We start from the raw sequence: 19856 nt of genomic DNA, 5'->3' as shown, positions 1-19856 counted from the left end.
TCCAGCCTCCATCATTCTGTGGGGCTGAGTCAAAGGATGCTCAAGACTTCTTGGATAGGTTCCAGTGGATTCTTCGCATGGCGGGTATTCTAGAGACCATTGGAGTCTCATTTACTACTTTTCAGTTGACTGAGGGAACTTTCAGATGGTGAGAGACCTATGAGAGGAGCATGCCAGTCGGTGCAGCATAACCTTCATGGCATGTATTCTCCGTTCTCTTATTGCAGACATTTGTGCAACAGAACCGCAAGGAGGAGCTGCGCAGGCAGTTCAAGCAGCTACGTCAGGAGGGCATGTCTGTGACCCAGTATGAGTGAGGTTTTCAGAGTTGGCTCGTCACGCAGTTTGGTTGGTGTCATACACCTTCTTCTACCCACAAAGGATAATGTATGTTATGAACTATTGTGGGTTAAAGAGTTTTTCCAATTAAAGTGACAAACTTGAGTAGGGATTATTTTATTTACAGAGTCGCCACTTGGAATTGAGTTTTTGGGTATTCCAAGTCATCTTTTATTTGAATCCCTAGTCAAAGTAAGGTTTGACTCAATTATTATTGGTCTGCGAAAATAAAGTCCGGGTAAGGAATTCTGTTGACCGGGGAGAAGGTGTAAGGTATTTCCCGAGTCTCGTGGTTCTAGCACGGTCGCTTTTATTGACTAAAGTTGGTTTGAATTAATTTTTGGATAACTTGTGCTTTATTTTATTTTTCATGCTTTTCCTATGTCCGCTACTATTTATTAAAAAAAAAATGAAGAAACGATTTGAACAATATTAAATTGTCCTAACCGCACGACGCAAGCGAATGCACGACCGAAACAAATTTTATTAATTTTGTCATAACAGTGCTATGCAAGCGAATCCGCAGTCATGACAAGAATTATTACTACGTTATTAGTTTTTTAGAAAAATTAATAGTGTATGGCTAAATGAAATGGCTTTGCGGTTATTACGATTACTAATTTAAAAGATGAGACTAGTGCTTGAAAATTGTTAACTTATGTTGCTTAAAACTTGTAAGATGTGGGCTTGTGATGACATTGAAATGAGGCAGCCCAATGTTGCGCTGATGGAGCCAATGGGCTCATGTCCAAGACAAAATCCAAGAGGCCCATTTGCTCTTGGACTTCAAATCTATAGATATGGCCTTTTAGAGTCACATTACAGATCCAGCCCTATCTTGTAATTTGCAATCCATAGCCAACTATTTACAAAAATAAGTTTACAGAGAGTATCTTTCTATTCACAGCTTAACTACCTTACTAAAATAAAACTTTTCAAAAAATAAGCAAGATTATTGGGACTCTAAAAATAAAAATTAAAAATTAAAAACAAAGCTTAGCTTGGCAACAACAAAGGGACAAACATAGCTACATGGTTCAAAATTTAATATATACTCCTTTCATACAACCAAGCAACTGAGGGCCCAGTGGAATTATATTTAACGCTTTAGCAAAAAAATAAAATAAAGATGCTTGACACAGTTTAATTATCTACCATATAGTCATAACATTATCCAACATTCAAGAGCATATAAAAATGAATTACAATAGAAGGATGAAGCTACTAATATTTTCCATCATTATTATCTTTCATTCTAACTCGATTTTAGGAGCATACATGGTCCAAAAATTACCTGGACAGAAAAAAGAAGAACAAATACAACAAAGTCAGCTCTTTCCAAAATCAAGAAGCGGACAGCAAAATAGTTAAACGGGCAGCAACACAGCAAAAGACAACGACAACCAGCATATTTCAAACCCAAGCAAATGAACCAGAAATACCCAGTAAAACAATTGAAACCAGCAATTATGTAACTCCAGAAGAAGCTTTCAAGACTACTATCTTTTTCTAAAAAAATGTTTTGCACTTCACAAAAACTCACAATTTTTAGCTACTAAAGAATGCCTTAGCTGTTGATTTTTCTCTCCCTTTTTTTTAGTGTGTCCAGATCTCTACTGCTATGAAGATGTATGTTTTATATATGAGAAACAGCCAACTATTTCATGATTAAAAATCATTTTTTTTTACAGAGTTTTCCACAAAATCTGCACTTAAATTCAAAAGGCAAGACAATTTTGTTCAATCTTGTCCAAAAGATAGTATGTCAACTAAAATCTGCTCTTCACTATTCAAAGATAGACTTTTGTTTAAAAACTGTCCAAAAGTCCATATTTTCTTACCAAATAAATGACTTTTGAGTTTTATACTCAAAAAATCTCTGAAGCAGTAAATAAGCAACCAAACAAGTACCCTATACTGTCAAGTATTCCTTCACTACCTCACTTTTATCAATACAAAACTATTATACTACTTCAACAAGTGCAAAAGCATAAAAATTTGCATTTCAAACTTCAAAAGCTAATGTTAAAATAATTAATAAGAGACAAAATAAAATCTGAAAAAATAAAAATAAAATAAAAAATCAGCCATGAAAAACAAGAATAGTATTTTTACCATTTCACAATTCAAGTGGCCAAAACAATGGTGATATGCCAAACGAGGGCATTCGGGAAGGTCGCCGGAATTTGGCCGTATTTTTGGTCGCCGCATTTTCAGGGTGGAATTGACATTAATAGGTAGGTCTTGAGGAGCTTTATTCACTGATGTAGGTATTGTGGGGTGGTAGTGGCCGGAGCTTCAAGAATTTGGGCAAAACAATGGCAGCTAAAATTTTCTTAGATCTAAGATTCAAGGAGTTTGAGAGGTTTTTGAAGGATTTGGTTTGGAGATATGGAAAGAGGAGGTTGTGGAGATTACATAGTTTGAATTTAGGGGTGTTTGGAGGTGGTCCGCCGCCGGTGGGCAATTTCTAGCGACGACGGAGTGGCAGCGGCTAGAGAGAGGAAGAAGAAAGGAATTATGGGGGAAATGGGGGCAAAATTTAAGCATTTCTAAGTCTTAAATACTTAATTGGGAGATTGATTGTGGACCATTGGATGAGAGAGAGATGAATGGATGAGATTTAATCTTGATTCACTTAATGAAACGGCGTAGTTTCATCATGAAACGGCGTAGTTTCATCATGAAACTACGCCGTTTTGAACCATGTCTTGGCCAGCCATTTTGGACTGGGTATGGCCGAATTGGGCTCAAAATTTGGGCCAATGTTTGCTCAATTTTAATTAAAATACACTAGCCCAATCCCTTGTCTCTCTAATGAAATTATACATGTAAAAAGAAAATCCTTTAGAGATGCAAACTAAAATAAAAAATAAAAAGTAAAAGTATTTTAGTACTTTTTAATTAAACTCACATAAAAATGCGCAAATAAATTCAAAGAAAAACAACTTAAAATAGCTAAAATCATCCAAAAGTTATTTTATATATATATTGGAAAAAGCGTACAAAAATTAGGTATTCCCAGCTGCCCCTCTTTGCTCGAGAACATGAAAAGTTTTCGTGCAAAGATGGTAAATGCCATGATTAACTCTTGCTTGCCTATGACTCTAATGAGAGCATTTTGAAAAAGGTGACCGAACCTTGTCTCCGAGGTTGCCTACATATTCTTGGCTATAAATGAATCAGGTCTGTGTAGTTCTGGAAAAATTTGGTAGCTGGGACTACAGGACACTGGAGTTAAGACTGCTGTCGTTGCTGGTACTGTTATTGTTATCATTACATGCTGCTTACATCAAAAGGAAAAGAGAAGAGAACTACATATGTCTGCAAACTAAGATTACAAAATTCCTATGTATGTGTCTTCTGGAGTCAAATCTTGATCTTGACTTGCTCTTTTATTTTGACCTTAGACTGGATCTTGATGCTCTTTGAAGAAAACATTATGACTCAATCTCAATTGCTTGCTTTCCTGATCCGAAGTTGAGAAGATGAATCTTGAGACGCCTTGTGATCGAAAGACTTATTTCTTCTGATGAGAAACTGAAACTGCAAGCTTTAATCATCACTTGTTCTATACGGCGTAGCCTGCAAAGCCATCAAAGACGAACAAAATGAACAAAATTTTTCTGCCCCAGTCTGGCACTAGGGAAATTTTGTGAGTTATTAGAAAAAGCTATAAACTATCTAACTTATTGAAAGGAAGACAAAGACAAGAGTATAACCTAGCTATGTGAGGATATACAACCACGGGCTAGTATCCTGCGTTACCAAAACCAAATGTAACCACGGGTTGGTACCCTATATTACTGAAGGGAATGTAACCAGGGGTTGGTACACTGTATTACTGAAAAGGAACGTAACCAGGGGTTGGCACACTGTATCACTAAGAAGGAACATAACCAGGGGTTGGCACCCTGTATCACTAGGAAGGAATGTAACCAAGGGTTGGCACCCTGTATTACTGAGAAGGAATGTAACAAGCGATTGGTACCCTGTATTACTGGAAGGAAATGGAACCAGGGGTTGGCGCCCTGTATTATTAATAAAATGTTGAATCCCTCTAGGTGAAAAGGTTCTACCTGAGTTAAGCTACGCAAAACATCCTGAACGAAGAGTACTTCTACTCGGAACTATGAGCAGGATCCCCCTAGGCGAAATGGTTCTACCTGAGTTAAGCTATATAAAACACCCTGAGCGAAGAGTACTTCTACCCGGAACTATGAGCTGGATCCCCCTAGGTGAAATGGTTCTACCTGAGTTAAGCTATGTAAAACAACCTGAGCAAAGAGTACTTCTACTCGGAACTATGAGCTGGATTCCCCTAGGCAAAATGGTTCTACCTAAGTTAAGCTACGTAAAACAACCTGAGCGAAGAATACTTCTACCCGGAACTATGAGCTGGACCCCCCTAAGAGAAATGGTTCTACCAGAGTTAAGCTACGTAAAACAACCTAAGCGAAGAGTACTTCTACCCAGAACTATGAGCTGGATCCCCTAGGCGAAACGGTTCTACCTGGGTTAAGCTACGTAAAACACCCTGAGCGAAAAGTACTTCTACCTGGAACTATGAGCTAGATCCCCCTAGGCGAAAAGGTTCTACCTGGATTAAGCTACGTAAAATATCCTGAGCGAAAAGTACTTCTACCTAAAATTATGAGCTGGATCCCCCTAGGCGAAAAGGTTCTACCTGGGTTAAACTACGTAAAAAAACTTGAGCGAAGAGTACTTCTACCTGGAACTATGAGCTAGATCCCCCTAGGCGAAATGGTTCTACCTGGGTTAAGCTACGTAAAATATCCTGAGCGAAGAGTACTTCTACCCGGAACTATAAGCTGGATCCCCCTAGGTGAAAAGGTTCTACCTGGGTTAAGCTACGTAAAATATCCTGAGTGAAGAGTACTTCTACCCGGAACTATGAGCTGGATACCCCTAGGTAAAAAGGTTCTACTGGGTTAAGCTAAGAAAATGATCTGTATGAATAATAGTGATGCATGCTGAAAATAAAAGAAAATGGAGATTTTGTGGAAACTCACCTTTGGTGACATTTGTCCTTTAAGAATTGTCAATCTACACTGCTTTGTTCCCAATTCAAAACAAAGATTAATTGTGAGTCTTAAAAGTGGTGGTCGGTTTGTGGCCTTGATGTCTTTGGAAGCTTGTCTTTGTGCCCATTCAGCTTGCTTTTGACAAGTAGGCCAACAAGAGTATTTTTTGTAGGAACCTTTGTATTACACGAATCCTCAAGATATGTTGATTGTAACAACTGAGTGCATGTTGCTCCCTGGATAGTGGTATCTTGAACGTTCTAGCCAGAATTTTCTTTGTGCAACTAAAAAGCTAGTAGCAGATTTTGAAAATCCTTTTTTGCTTGTTTTGATGACAACTGACTCGAAAGCAAAAAGACAAAGCTATGCACAAATAGAAGGAAGAAATTTTTAACAAGAGACGCAACTTTTATGGGAAAGGAAGGAAAGAAGGGGCTTATGTGAGTGTGGTAGCCAGCCTTAGTGATCATGACATGCATTTTGGACATAACGACCAAATCTTTCAAACCAATCTAACTTTTGCTCTTGTCATTCCTTCGAGCTTTGAAACCGAGCATCTTTGTGCCAATTATTTTGCATCAGACTCATGACTCACCTTCGACTAATGGTGCCCCGAGGGGTTTTCACCAACAAGTCTCTCTCATTTATTTATGTCTACTTACCGTTGCCTTAAAGTGCGCGTGAAGGTTTTCACTAGTAAGGCTCTCTCTCCTTTTCTTTTTATTTTTTTTTATTTTTGTGTGAGCAACTTGATGGTGTTCTATGTCACGTGACAATTGTTGTTCATTACATGCTTCTTTTGACATTCTTGAAGGTCTATCAGGAGGTCTTTATTTAGAAGGCTTTTGGACATGGTAAGAAAGAAAGGACGGTATGAAGGCTCAAAATAGGCTCAATATGATGGAGTTGTAAACTTACAACTCTTGGAATCGACTCTTTTAAAAAAAACTAAAACAAACTCATGCCCCAGTTTTAGATAATGGATTCTTTTTTGGTTGGAGTGAACCCTAGTATAGAGCTGCATACGTATCCTTTAAAGGAACCAAGTTAAACGTAGTTCAAGACATCTGACCTAACTATTTTTTTTTCATCTTTCTTTCTTTTTATTTTTTGCAAAATGCCCCAGCTCTTATATTCTAGGGGCATGGACTTTAGACTATTTTGTTTTTGGATTTTTGACTCTAGACTTGATTCCAAGAGAGTGGGGTCAAAGATTATAACATAGGCTCAAAAGGGGTAACAAGTGGTATAAAGTATTTGGGTAGCAGAAAAAAGGGCTTCCTAGCCTCGAGAACGCCAAACATATTATCTTTTCACAATCATGACATTAATAAACATGTTGTCTTCTGGGTCTTGTCTAGCGTAAAGTTGTATGAGCAATAATTTCCTCGTAGGGAATGACCCTAGTCAATTTGGGTGACCTTTCTTTCTTGATATGGAAGTGTGCATTTCAATACTGATTGATTCGTTTCAAATTATCTGTATTGCACTTTCTTTTGAAAAATACTTTCTATCTTATAGTGCTAAACAGACTTCAACCCATCTGATCATCCTTAAGCCCAATCTTCACAACAATTCATAGGTAGAGATCCTTAACCTCCATTGGTATGACTGCTTTGATTCCGTGTATACTTGGATTATTCTTATTCTTAAATTGTTTCAACTCTATTCATTCATCTTCAAAAGTGTCTCTTTCTTTTAATTATCAAATTCAAAACTAGATCAATTTTCTAAAATCTGACCGAAAATTCCGCATGCATGTCATGTCACTAGAACTAGCAAGAAAAAAACTATGCACAAAATGGACACAACATGGCTGGTTGTATTTTATTGAATAAAGAATAGAAGGGTATGATAACATAAAAAGAAGAAGAAAAGATGAAAAAATAAGCTACCATGACTCCTCCCCGGCTGAAAGAGGAGTGACTTTTCAGTTACTAAGCGACATCTTAGCCAGGGACTTGCACATCAGCATTACTATGACATTCACTAATTTTGATTGCTTTGGAATCAATATTCAAATTTTGACTTTTTGATCAAACCATTCCCAATATTGGCTATCGGATTTCAGGACTGGCGGCATGGGAAATTTCATAGCAATAGATTTTCCAAAAGACTTGGAAGAATTCATCTCCCTATCATCACATATCGTCTCACACAAAGCATGTCCTATTGCTCAAACCTAGTAAAAGTCAACCAACATTTGCCTCTTCTTTTTACCATCAAACTGTCTACTTGCCTTTTCGTTACTTTAGTCGAATCAACAATAGCATTGCTTATTCCCTTGGTTGAGAAAATGATAGAGTGATCCTGGATTATTTTCGTGATTCACCATTGCAAACCAACAAACCGACCACTTTTTACTAGCTTTTATTCCAAAATAACAAGCATGTTAGAATAAACACTCTTCTTCTCTCTTTTTTTTCTCTTTTGTTTTTACTTTTTTTTTTTCAAAATCATTCGAACGAACCTGATATGGGTTGCCTACGTATCATGTGGGAACGTGAATCAGATCTTACGTAGTCCAGGCCTTCAGCAAGATTAGGAATAATGTAAATAAACTAAACTCTTTTTTTTTTGTTTTGGATTTTAAATATTTTAAAAAAATATATTTTTGGATTTCGATTTTTTTTATGAGAATTTTTGAAAAGAAAGACTTCTAAAGAAGAAAGAGAATACTTTTTTTAAATTTTGATTTTTATTTTATTTTTATTTTTTCGGAGAGAGACTTCTAAAGTAGAATGAAAAACAGATTTTTGGATTTTGATTCGATTTTCTTTTTCGAATGAAGGACTTCTAAAAAGAAAGAAAATATTTTGGTTTTAATTTTTTTTATTTGGGATTTTCTAAGGAAGACTTCTAAAGAAAGAATTAAAGGAAAATATTTTTGGATTTTTGAAAATTGAGGACCAGAACCGATGAGGTTTGCCTACGTATTTCACATCTGGTGAGAATCAAACCCGAGTAGTTCGGTAAAAATCGACTATGTTCTCTTTTGATTTATGAAAATTAATCCTTAAAACCGTAGAACTATACCACATCTTCCTCTTATTTTTTTTTTATTATTGTTTTTTCTTTTAACTGATATATGTACAAAAATCGGAAAATTTCTCTCTTGTTTATTCAACTGATTTATCCTAAAGTCGGTCAACATGCAAGCCTCCCAATTAATGAAACATATAGCACATAACATGAACATATTGGTCTCAACAAGGTACCTATCCTAAAACAGAACCCGGTCCCATGTGCCGAGTGCTGCTAAGGTAAATGCACATGATGAAAATAAAGAGAACCTACTAGGGATATCTGACATGAGGTTTGTTCTTCTAGGTTTAAATCCTGGTGGAGAAGGTTTCTAGACCTGGCTTACTCGATCGGAAAATCCAAGCCAAGGAGCGTCAGCGTGCCGGCCGTAGAACGGTTCCGGCTTTACTGGTGGTTCTCCCCGCCTAAACATGTGTGATTAAATCCTTCACCGGGAGTAGTACTGCACACTGGCTTTATCTCAGACGGAAAATTTTGTGGAGCTGGTCAGCACACACAACACTATAACTTATTAGAAGACTCAGATGGGGTGCGAGAGAAGACAGTTCATATATACAATTCAAGAAATATCAAAGCAGTAATTGAGCGACAATTAGCACATTAGGCTCACATACACAGTAATATCCAAAAATAATAAAAGCCAAAAATTAATCAATGTACAAGCTCGAATTCTGATAAGTCGCCAGAGCTGTCACACCCCTTTTCTACCCTCAAAAGATAATGTATGTTATGACATGTTGTGGGATTAAAGTGACAAACTTGAGTAGAGATTATTTTATTTACAGAGTCGCCACTTGGAATTGAGTTTTTGGGTGTTACAAGTCACCTTTTATTTGAATCCCTAGTCAAAGGAAGGTTTGACACTATTATTATTGGTCTGCAAAAATAAAGTCCGTGTAAGAAATTTTTACCTGTTGACCGAGGACAAGGTATAAGGCATTCCCCGAGTCCCGTGGTTCTAGCACGGTCGCTTTTATTGACTAAAATTGACTTGAATTAATTTTTGGATAACTTGTGTTTTATTTGATTTTTCATGGTTTTCCTATGTTCGCTACTATTTATAAAAAATATTGACGAAATTTTTTGAATAATATTAAATTTTCTTAACCGCACCACACAAGAGAATGCGCGACCGAGACGAATTTTATTAATTTTGTCATTACAGTGCTATGCAAGCGAATCCGCAGTCATGACAAGAATTATTACGATGTTATTATTTTTTTGGAAAAATTAATAGGTGAGTTTCGGATGGTTAACGGAATGAATTTTGAACTTGAAACTTGGCTGGAATGTTTCTGATGCCTATGTCTGGTTTCCTTCTTCGTGTTCGCGATTGGGCTCTTGCGTTCGCAAAAAGGAAGTTGAGGAATGCATTTTTTGCTCTTCTCGTTTGCGAGAGGGGTGTCGCTTTTGCGAAGAGGAGCTGGGGGCAAGCGAGGTTGTTCATCGGTGTAACACCTAGGAAAATTTCGAAGTAATTAAGCGCTATTTAGAAAGTTGATGTGCGCTAATTGTATTATTTTGTGTGTATACAAGGACTATTATATGAATGATATCAATTGATCATGATAATATATGTATGAGGTGCATTAAGAATGTTTTATGGTCTAAGAAGAGCCCTAAATCCAATTCAAATTGGAAATTTCATGATAGACTAAAGTTTCAAATGGGTACGCACAAGACCCAACGTTGAACGAGAATATATATATATATATATATATAGAGAGAGAGAGAGAGAGAGATACGTGATAATCTGCCTATCAAATGAAAGATCTTCGATTCTAGTTTCTAACGCTTCAAACCGTTCGTCATTTGGACATTCCTACAAGAAGTTATGACCAAATTACCAAAGGCTGGAAAAATACGATTCTGCGAACAATTCTGCGATCGCAGAACCAATATGCGATTGCAGAAATAGTTATGCGACCGCAATATAGTCGCAGACCTGGCCAGTGCAGCCCAGTTTTGGGCCTCGATTTTGAGATGCATTGTGCGACCCGCATACACATTCTGCGGTCCATTATGCGACCGCACACCTGATTTCGGAGGGTTAATTTTTCTATTTTCATAACCCGACCCCAATTTGATAACTAGGCTTTGGGGCTTATTTTAGGGCAATCATCTGAGGCTTTTAGAGAGAAGTGAGAGTGTTCTAGAGAGAGAAAGTAGATGAAGTGTTTTGCTCATCAAGATCTTGCCCAAGCTTTGAAATCCAACAAGGAAATCTCACAAGATCTTCATCTAAGAGGTATGATTCAAACCCCTAGTCTTCAATTTCGAGTTTGGGGTAAAAGATGGGTGATTGAGAGTATGATTCTTGGGTGTCAGAGTATTATTTATACATGCTTGTACTAATAAGGTTTGTGGAAAGATTTTTTAGCTCAAATAAGTAAAGATTGGGTTGTGGAGTGAAGGAAATCTTGTAGAAGAACCTTGTAGTTAAATTTGCACACCTAGTGTTTGATGAAATGCTCAAATGAGCTGAGACCATGAATTTCTTCTTAATTATGGTTCAATTTTGTTATGTCTCAAAATAGACTGGGATTGCTATAATTTCCGTGACGTTGTTGTAATTTAAGGAAAGATCAAAGCGAGGTATGTTGGCTAAACTTTCTCTCTTAGAATTGAATTCCATGATGTTCCCGTAAGTTCCAAGTATGGTTGTCTCAAGTTCCTTATTCTATGTTCTGAGTTATGCCCAATAAATACGATTGTCCCGAATAAGTAGAGTGATGAGAATTGTGTAATCAAAACTTGTTCCGATTATTCCTATCACATTATGTTATCCTTTGGGAATGTGTTCAAGAATGAAATGTGTATTATAATGCTATGTCTTTGAGTCGTGTTCCAAATTAAGGTTATGATGCCAAATTGTGTGAGAAAATCTCAATGATCTTAAGACTCTTAATTGCTTATATGTGTACCTAAAGACTTGATTGGAAATGTTTTATAGTTGATAATCTATAAAGATGGTTAGAAGTGAAATAAGTGAATTCGGGTTATAGAGTGTGGCCAACGTGCCAAGAATTTAAGTTATGATTGTGGCTAGTAGTGCAAATAATTTGAGAGGATGCGATATAGAATATGAAATGAGCCTCAACTCAATTGTTTAAAATGACTTCGAAAATAAAATACCCTAAGAGCTTTAGTACACAATTCATGCCCATAAGTGGATGCTTTAACAAATGCTTTGCTTTATAAATATATCTAGTGTGATTCGAGTTCTTATATACTCGTGTGTTGATATTGTACATTGTCATTTATGGGGAAGAGTATTGCAAGAATAAATGGTGTATTGATTGTTTTTTATTTTTATGAGTGTTTGTACTGCTGGTTGGTATGCCCCATTCTTTGGGAATAAACCATTTGTGTTTAAAGTTCCCATTACAAATGGATTTGAAGTATATGATTTCTAAAATATTCTATATGGTTGTATTTGATGGTGATCTTTGAAATTGAAAGAGGTGAAAGTGTGGAATATCAAATACGGCCAATCGTGCCAGGAATAAAGAATCTTGTGAATGGCTAAATGAGCCAAGAAAATATTGTCGTTGTGAATGACTGAAAATACTAATGTGAATTTATACAATGTGAAAGATGTTGAGGTGAGTACAATTGTATTTATGTTATCTATGTGTGCAAATCAAATCAAAAATGATTTTGGGAGCATCATTAGCAAAACCGAGAAAGGGTGGGTCATAAGGCGCACACCTGAAACTACATGTGTCGGTGTAGGGGTGGATTGTGATTATTCCCCTTATTTGGGATGAAATTGAAATATTGGAGAAATTGTGATATTATTCCCCTTAATTGGGATGAAACTGGTAACAATTATGGATTGGAAAAGTCAACCCACACGATATATGTGGGGAGGCGACCTAGCTGATCATGTGGAGATCGGACGCCATGTTGCGCACATAGTGGTAGTACTCTTGGTAACAACTTTCTTTCATATCACATGTCAAACCACATTGTTCATAGGTAGATGGCCTAGACGATCGGGTGTGATCGGACTCTGTGCTAACAAAGACGGTGGTATATCGGTGCTAATGATCTCCCAACCAAAATTGTATATGAAGTACATATTTTGAAAATTATTATGTTTTAACTGGACATTTGGATTTTGTTGATTGTGACTTGCTGTTTCTATGTGTTGCATTTTCTTATATGGGCATTCTATTTTGAAAGAGGACTTTTAGCTATACATACTAGTATTATTCGATAGTACTAACGTCCCTTTTGCCGAGGGCGCTGCATCTTTAATTGATGCAGGTGGTTCTACAGTAGGAGGCATTGATCAGTGATAGCAGTACACTCTTTTTAGCTGATTTGGTGAGCCCCACTTCATTTAAGGGTCATGTATCTTTTGTTTCTCATGTACTGTATTTTGAGGTATAGCCGGGGCCTTGTTGCGTGCATTTCCATATTACTCTTCTATTGTACTTAGAGGCTCCATAGACAGGTTGTGGGTTGTGGTTGATATTGGGAATTGAACTAGAAATGTTGGTATTTGGAAATCATGTTTTTTTCATTAATTCTATAAACTCATAATATTTTGGAAATTATGAATGAAGCTGCTAATGAGAATGAAAAGGAAGTTGTTAATAAAATCTTTTCAGTGTTTGATTAATGGAGTACATCTCCCGTTTATTCATGGATGAGTTTGTGTAGAAGGAAATCTAACATGCTTGCTCGGCCGGGTTCTCTCGGTTGAGCGCCGATCGCGCTCCCCGAGTTGGGGGCGTGACAAACTTGGTATCAGAGCCAGGTTTTAAAGTGTCCTAGGATATCTCAGAGCCGTGTCTAGTAGATTCCTTCTTATTAGTGTGTTGTTGACCACATCTATAATGGGGAGGCTACTTGGACATTTAGGAAATTCACACTTCTTTGATACTCCAGATCGTGCGATAGAACTCAAGATAGGAAGGTCATTTCCTCATCATGTCTCATTTTTCATATGAGTAACCTACGGGTTCGAGGCAGCGAGATGAAAATGAAACAACCAGTTGCTAGGAAAAATGTCCCTGTTCCTATTAATGTCACCACACCACTAGATCATGTGGTTAGAGAACGTAAGAAATGAAAGAGGGTTGTTTGTACCAATAAGACGGAATGTTTGATATGAAATAATAGCCACTCGGGTTTATGTTGGATGATTCTTGAAACATGTTATGGTTGTGTAAATAGGGGGCACAAGAAGAATAAATTCCCTTAGGTTGGATACAACTATCCAGGCTTGCCCGAGATGCGGCGAAAACATTTTGCGTCATGTTGTGAGTATGCTCAGAAGCGTGTTAGGGGTGGTAGATTTGGGCAATTCCAAAAGTCCATACAACGAGTTGTTGCAGAGATTGTTACTCTCGCCATGAAGGCTTGGAAGAAGACTATGGGGAATGCTTATGATGTATGCAAAAAGGGTAAATGACAAGTAAGTGGGGTGAGTCAGTTCAGCGGACCCCATACTCATTTTGTGAAGTGTATGAGATGTCATTCGAGGGTATGTCACTATAGTACTAATGTATGTTTTGGATGTGGAGTAGAGAGGCATCAATTAAGGTACTACCCTATCAATCTAAAGTCATCAAGTAAGTCACTCCTTAGTACATCATTATGAACACCGCATTATTTTCCTTGTTGTATATGTACATCCATATTGAAGAGGCCTACATAAATATGGTCTTAACCAAAACGTTGAATCACAAAACATTGCATACTTTCTGAATGAGACGCATTATTCGTGAAGCCACTCTATCACAAATTCTCTTATTTACAACCTCCTGTGGAATTGAGCTCTGTAATTATGTCCTTGAAATTGAGTTATAACTCAAGGATTAATACTTCCCACTTTCTTCCCTAAATTCACAACAAGGGACTATACCTGATGAATTTCTTACAGAACGTTTTGATTCAAATAGATAACATCTGCTCACTTGTGCTTATACATGCACGGTCAAAAAGTTTACCTATCTGGTATCAAATCCAATGTAAGACCCTAGTGTTGAGATCATTCTCGAGGAATTCTTTCTCTTCTATGTATGTGGCTCCTATGGTTGGAACAGTCACTTTACTCCTTTATGAATAGTGTCATGAATCCTTTTCACTATCTAGTAACATGAGGGCATATCTCATCACTTATTATATGTGTACGTGTCAATTGAAATGGCCACTTGTCTGTATAACGTTTCTCATGAATTTTTCACAAGAAGATCTTTTTGTTCGCCCATCTAAGTATGACTTTCATGTCCACCTAGATCATGCCTCAGTGAGTAACTCACATTGTTCCTAGCATTGTAGTTGCCCATGAAGTGGCCTAGTATTGTAGCTTGAGAGTTGTTATGGCAAAAACATGTCTAGCTCACATCAAAGTGTTCATTCTCTCTAACCAATACATGACTTCATCCTAACATTAAGATGTCCTAGCTACATGATTTCACTTGTGTGAGGTTGAAAGTTAAGTAGCCTTATGATGAGCATATTGAATTGAAAGACAAATTCGTCGTATCTCCATCCTCTCATATGGGACCAAATATTGACAAAGGTTAAGTTGTGAGAATGATAATAATCTCACAAGTGTTCAACTTCTTTTTCATCCCCATGGGCTTGTGACATAGATTCCTTGTATCAGTTGATGTTAAGACCGTAATGCAATTTCATGCATTTTGAAACCCATATCACATTCGGGGTGCCAAAATATTCTCATTTCGAGTTGAACTGATTTTCCCTACACTCCAGGAGACGACTGGTGTCATGTACTTGGCCATTTCTCTTTGAGGCTTACTATTTCCGAACAAGATACATATGGAATGAAACAATTGTTGTTGTTCTTTTCATGACTCATAGTCTTCCAAGAATAACTGACACTAATGTCTTTATCCTTCCGATTATGCCTCCCATAAGTCACATTTCAAAGAAAAAGTGTCATCCCGTTATCAAATATATTGGATAGGAAATTTTATGGTCATATTCAAGCTAGCACATCTTAGACTAATTGTTGGAGGTCGCCAAAGGTTTAGTTTGGGTGTTCGGCATAGAGATTTAGAGTTGAATAAAGTGAACGGGTTATTCTCAATATTTTATCCATGAGGATGCTATGTGAATTGTTAATAAAGGTAAAGTATGTGTAGTCACATTAGGCCCTATGAAATCTCGAAGGAAATAGGACAAACTATGAGTATGATGTTTCCCTTTTATTTTTCTCCATGTACCCGGTGTTTCATGTGTCTATGTCTAAGAAGGTGAAGTTAATGGGTAATTGGATTATGAGGAGCAACTATTTGCTATCCTTGTTAGAAAAGTCTGGGAGTTGAGATTGCCTATGTTAATGTGTTATGGCGAAGTTGATAAGTCGAGGAGGCCACCTTGAGGGCCAAAAGTGTTAGGAAATAAAATGTTCTCACTTGAGTGTATAGTCAAATGATTAGGATTTGAAAGGTACTTTCTATGTATTATGATTTAAATGCATGCAACTCATGTCCAGATATCACTCTTGATAATATAATGCCTGTAATGATGAGATTTGTGTTGTTGATATACATAGTGATGCTTTGTCAAGTTGTGTATGTCTTAATAGGTTGATTTTGGTAATTATCTGACAGGTGGATAGGCCCAGTTACCGGGGGAAACTCTGCCGAAATTTTTAAGAGTTTGTAAAGATAGCCAAATTTTAAGGGCCATAAGTAAGTTGAGATTTTGGAAAGGAAGTATAAGACCCATGTAGTCATAAGAGCATATGTATAATGGCTGGAGGTAAAATAATGGTAACTCTATTATTAGAAGTGACTTGTGAAACATTCAAGGAAGAATGTTCTTAAGTGGGGGAGAATGTAACACCCCGGAAAATTTCGAAGTAACTAAGAGCTATTAAGAAAGTTGATGTGCACTAATTGTATTATTTTGTGTGTAGACAAGGACTATTATATGAATCTTATCAATTGATCATGATAATATATGTATGAGGTGCATTAAGAATGGTTTATGGTCTAAGAAGAGCCCTAAGTCCAATTCAAGTTGGAAATTTCATGATAGACTAAAGTTTCAAATGGGTACGCACAAGACCCAATGAAAGATCTACCTATCAATGAAAGATCTACCTATCATGATAATATATGGATTTATGTGATCATCTACCTATCAATTAAAGATCTTCGAGTCTATTTTCTAACGCTTCAAACCGTTCATTATTTGGACATTCCTACAAGAAGTTGTGACCAAACTACCAAAGGCTGGAAAAATACGATTCTGCGACCAATTATGCGATCGCAGAAACATTATGCGATCGCAGAAGTGGTTGTGCCACCGCAAAATGATCGCAGACCTGGCCAGTGCAGCCCAGTTTTGGGCATCAATTCTGCGATGCATTGTGCGACCCGCATACCCATTCTGCGGTCCATTATGCTACCGCAAACCTGATTTCGGAGGGTTAATTTTTCAATTTTCATAACCCGACCCCAATTTGATAAATAGGCTTTGGGACTAATTTTGGGGCAATCATTTGAGGTTTTTAGAGAGAAGTGAGAGTGTTCTAGAGAGAGAAAGTAGATGAAGTGTTTTGTTCATCAATATCTTGCCCAAGCTTTGAAATCCAACAAGGAAATCTCACAAGATCTTCATCTAAGAGGTAAGATTCAAACCCCTAGTCTTCAATTTCGAGTTTGGGGGTAAAGGATGGGTGATTGGGAGTATGATTCTTGGGTGTAAGAGTATTATTTATACATTCTTTTACTAATAAGGTTTGTGGGAAGATTGTTTAGCTTAAATAAGTAAAGATTGGGTTGTGGAGTAAAGAAAATCTTGTAGAAGAACCTTGTAGTTAAATTTGCACACCTAGTGTTTGATAAAATGCTTAAATAAGCTGAGACCATGAATCCTAATTATGGTTCAATTTTGTTATGTCTCAAAGCGAGGTATGTTGGCTAAACTTTCTCTCTTAGAATTGAATTTTGTGATGTTCCCGTAAGTTCCAAGTATGGTTGTCTCAAGTTCCTTATTCTGTGTTCCGAGTTGTGCCCAATAAATACGATTGTCACGAATAAGAAGAGTGATAAGAATTGTGTAATCAAAACTTGTTCTGAATGTTCCTATCATATTATGTTACCCTTTAGGAATGTGTTCAAGAATGACATGTGTATTAAAATGCTATGTCTTTGAGTCGTGTTCCAAATGAAGGTTATGATGCCAAATTGTGTGAGAGAATATCAATGATTTTAAGATTCTTAATTGCTCATATGTGTACATAAAGTCTTGATTGGAAATGTCTTATTGTTGATAATCTATAAAGATGGTTGGAAGTGAAATAAGTGAATTGGGTTATAGAGTGTGGCCAACGTGCCAAGAATTTAAGTTATGATTGTGGCTAGTAGTGCAAATGATTTGAGACGATGCGATAAAGAATATGAAATGAGCCTCGACTCAATTGTTTAAAATGACTTTGAAAATAAAATTGCCTATGAGCTTTTGTACTCAATTCATGCCCATAAGTGGCTGCTTTAACTAATGCTTTGCTTTACAAATATATTCAGTGTGATATTATTCCCCTTAATTGGGATGAAACTGGTAACAATTGTGGGTTGGAAAAGTCAATTCACACGGCATATGTGGGGAGGCGGCCTAGCTGATCGGGTGGAGATCGGACGCCATGTTGCGCACATGGTTGTAGTACTCTTGGTAACAACTTTCTTTCGCATCACATGTCAAACCATATTGTTCATGAGGAGATGGCCTAGCCGATCGGGCATGATCGGACTCCGTGCTAACAAAGACAGTGGTATATCGGTGCTAATGATCTCCTAACCAAAATTGTATATGAAGTTCGTATTTTGAAAATTAGTATGTTTTAACTAGACATTTGGATATTGTTGATTGTGACTTGCTGTTTCTATGTGTTGCCTTTGCTTATATGGGCATTCTATTTTGAAAGAGGACTTTTAGCTATATATACTAGTGCTATTCAACAGTACTAACGTCCTTTTGCCGGGGGCGCTGCATCTTTAATGGATATAGGTGGTTCTACAGTAGGCGACATTGATCTGTGATAGCAGTACACTCTTTTCAGCAGATTTGGTGAGTCCCACTTCATTTCGGGGTCATGTATCTTTTGTTTCTCATGCCGCGGCCTTCTTGCCGGCATTTCCATATTACTCTTCTATTGTAGTTAGAGGCTCCGTAGACAGGTTGTGGGTTATGGTTGATGTTGGGAATTGAAATAGAAATGTTGGTATGTTGAAATCATGTTTTTTTATTAATTCTATAAATTCGTAATATTTTGGAAGTTATGAATGAAGCTTCTAATGAGAATGAAAAGGAAATTGTTAATAAAATCTTTTCAGTGTTTGATTAATGGTGTACATCTCCTCTTTAATTCATGGATGAGTTTGGGTAGAAGGAAATCTAATAGGCTAGCTTGGCCGGGTTCTCTCGGTTGAGCGCCAGTCGCGCTCCTCGAGTTTGCGGCATGACAATCGCGTTCACGATTGGGTATCGCGTTGGCGAAAGGAAAATAGCTGGTGTGGATTTTTGCCTTCGCGTTCGCGAAGGGAAGCTCACATTCGCGAAGGTTCGCCCGGTAAAGCATCAAGTTCATGAGCTGTGTCTTGCGTTCGCGAAAGGCAATGTTTGGGCAATGTTTGGACTGCACAATTTTGTGCTTCGCGAAAGCGAGGGATGTGTCGCATTCGCGAAGAAGGAATGCCTGGACAGAATGTGTAAGTTCTGAACCCATTTTCCATTTTTTACGGATTGGAGCTTGGGAGGAGGAGACTTTTTGGAGATTTTCAAGGAAAACAATGAGGTAAGTGTTCTTAACTCATTATTGGTCAAATTACCCGAATCTGTGATTGTTTTTAACATTTAATGAGTGAATTAAGTTGGAAAGTTTATAAAACCCTCTTGGTTTAATTTGAAGATTTGAGGGTCGAGTTGATGTCGGAATTAGGTAAAATTGGTATGGTTAGACTCGTAGTTCAATGGGCTTTCAGATTTTGTACCTTTTGTTGGGTTCCGAGATGTGGGCCCCACGGGCAATTTTTGGGTGAAATTTCGGATTTTTGATGGAAAATTTATATTTTCATATGGAATTAATTCCTATAATTTTTATTGACTGAATCGGATTAATTGTGGCTAGATTCGAGGCGTTTGGAGGTCGATTCGAGAGGCAAAGGCATTGCAGAATAAAGAACACAGTTTGAGGTAAGTAATGGTTCTAAATTTTATCCTGAGGATATGAAACCTCGGATTATGTGTTCTGTGACTGGTTATGAGGTGACGCACATGCTAGGTGACGGGCGTGTGAGCGTGTACAGTAGGAATTGTGACTTGGTCAATTCCATGGAACTGTGTAGTTGAATAATCTGTTCACAGCCGTACATCTTTCCACGTATTTAGAGAAATTAATCTATAAATCATGTTTAAATTATGTGTTGACATTGTTGG

General features: G+C 37.2%; 1 long non-coding RNA gene across 1 annotated transcript; it reads right to left on the bottom strand.

The window, feature by feature from the left end:
- Positions 1-1424: 1424 nt before the first annotated feature.
- LOC117277216 (uncharacterized) lies at positions 1425-2856 on the bottom strand. Its single transcript, XR_004507497.2, has 2 exons — positions 2455-2856; positions 1425-1633 (listed from the first exon to the last, which is right to left on the bottom strand). It is a non-coding gene; the product is annotated as an uncharacterized lncRNA (long non-coding RNA).
- Between the last annotated feature and the right edge of the window lie 17000 nt (positions 2857-19856).

The sequence above is a fragment of the Nicotiana tomentosiformis genome, chromosome 3 (genome assembly GCF_000390325.3).
Source record: "Nicotiana tomentosiformis chromosome 3, ASM39032v3, whole genome shotgun sequence".
NCBI lineage: Eukaryota > Viridiplantae > Streptophyta > Magnoliopsida > Solanales > Solanaceae > Nicotiana > Nicotiana tomentosiformis.
The sequence above is the reverse complement of the archived record's forward strand: the minus strand, read 5'-3'. Positions and strand labels throughout refer to the sequence as shown.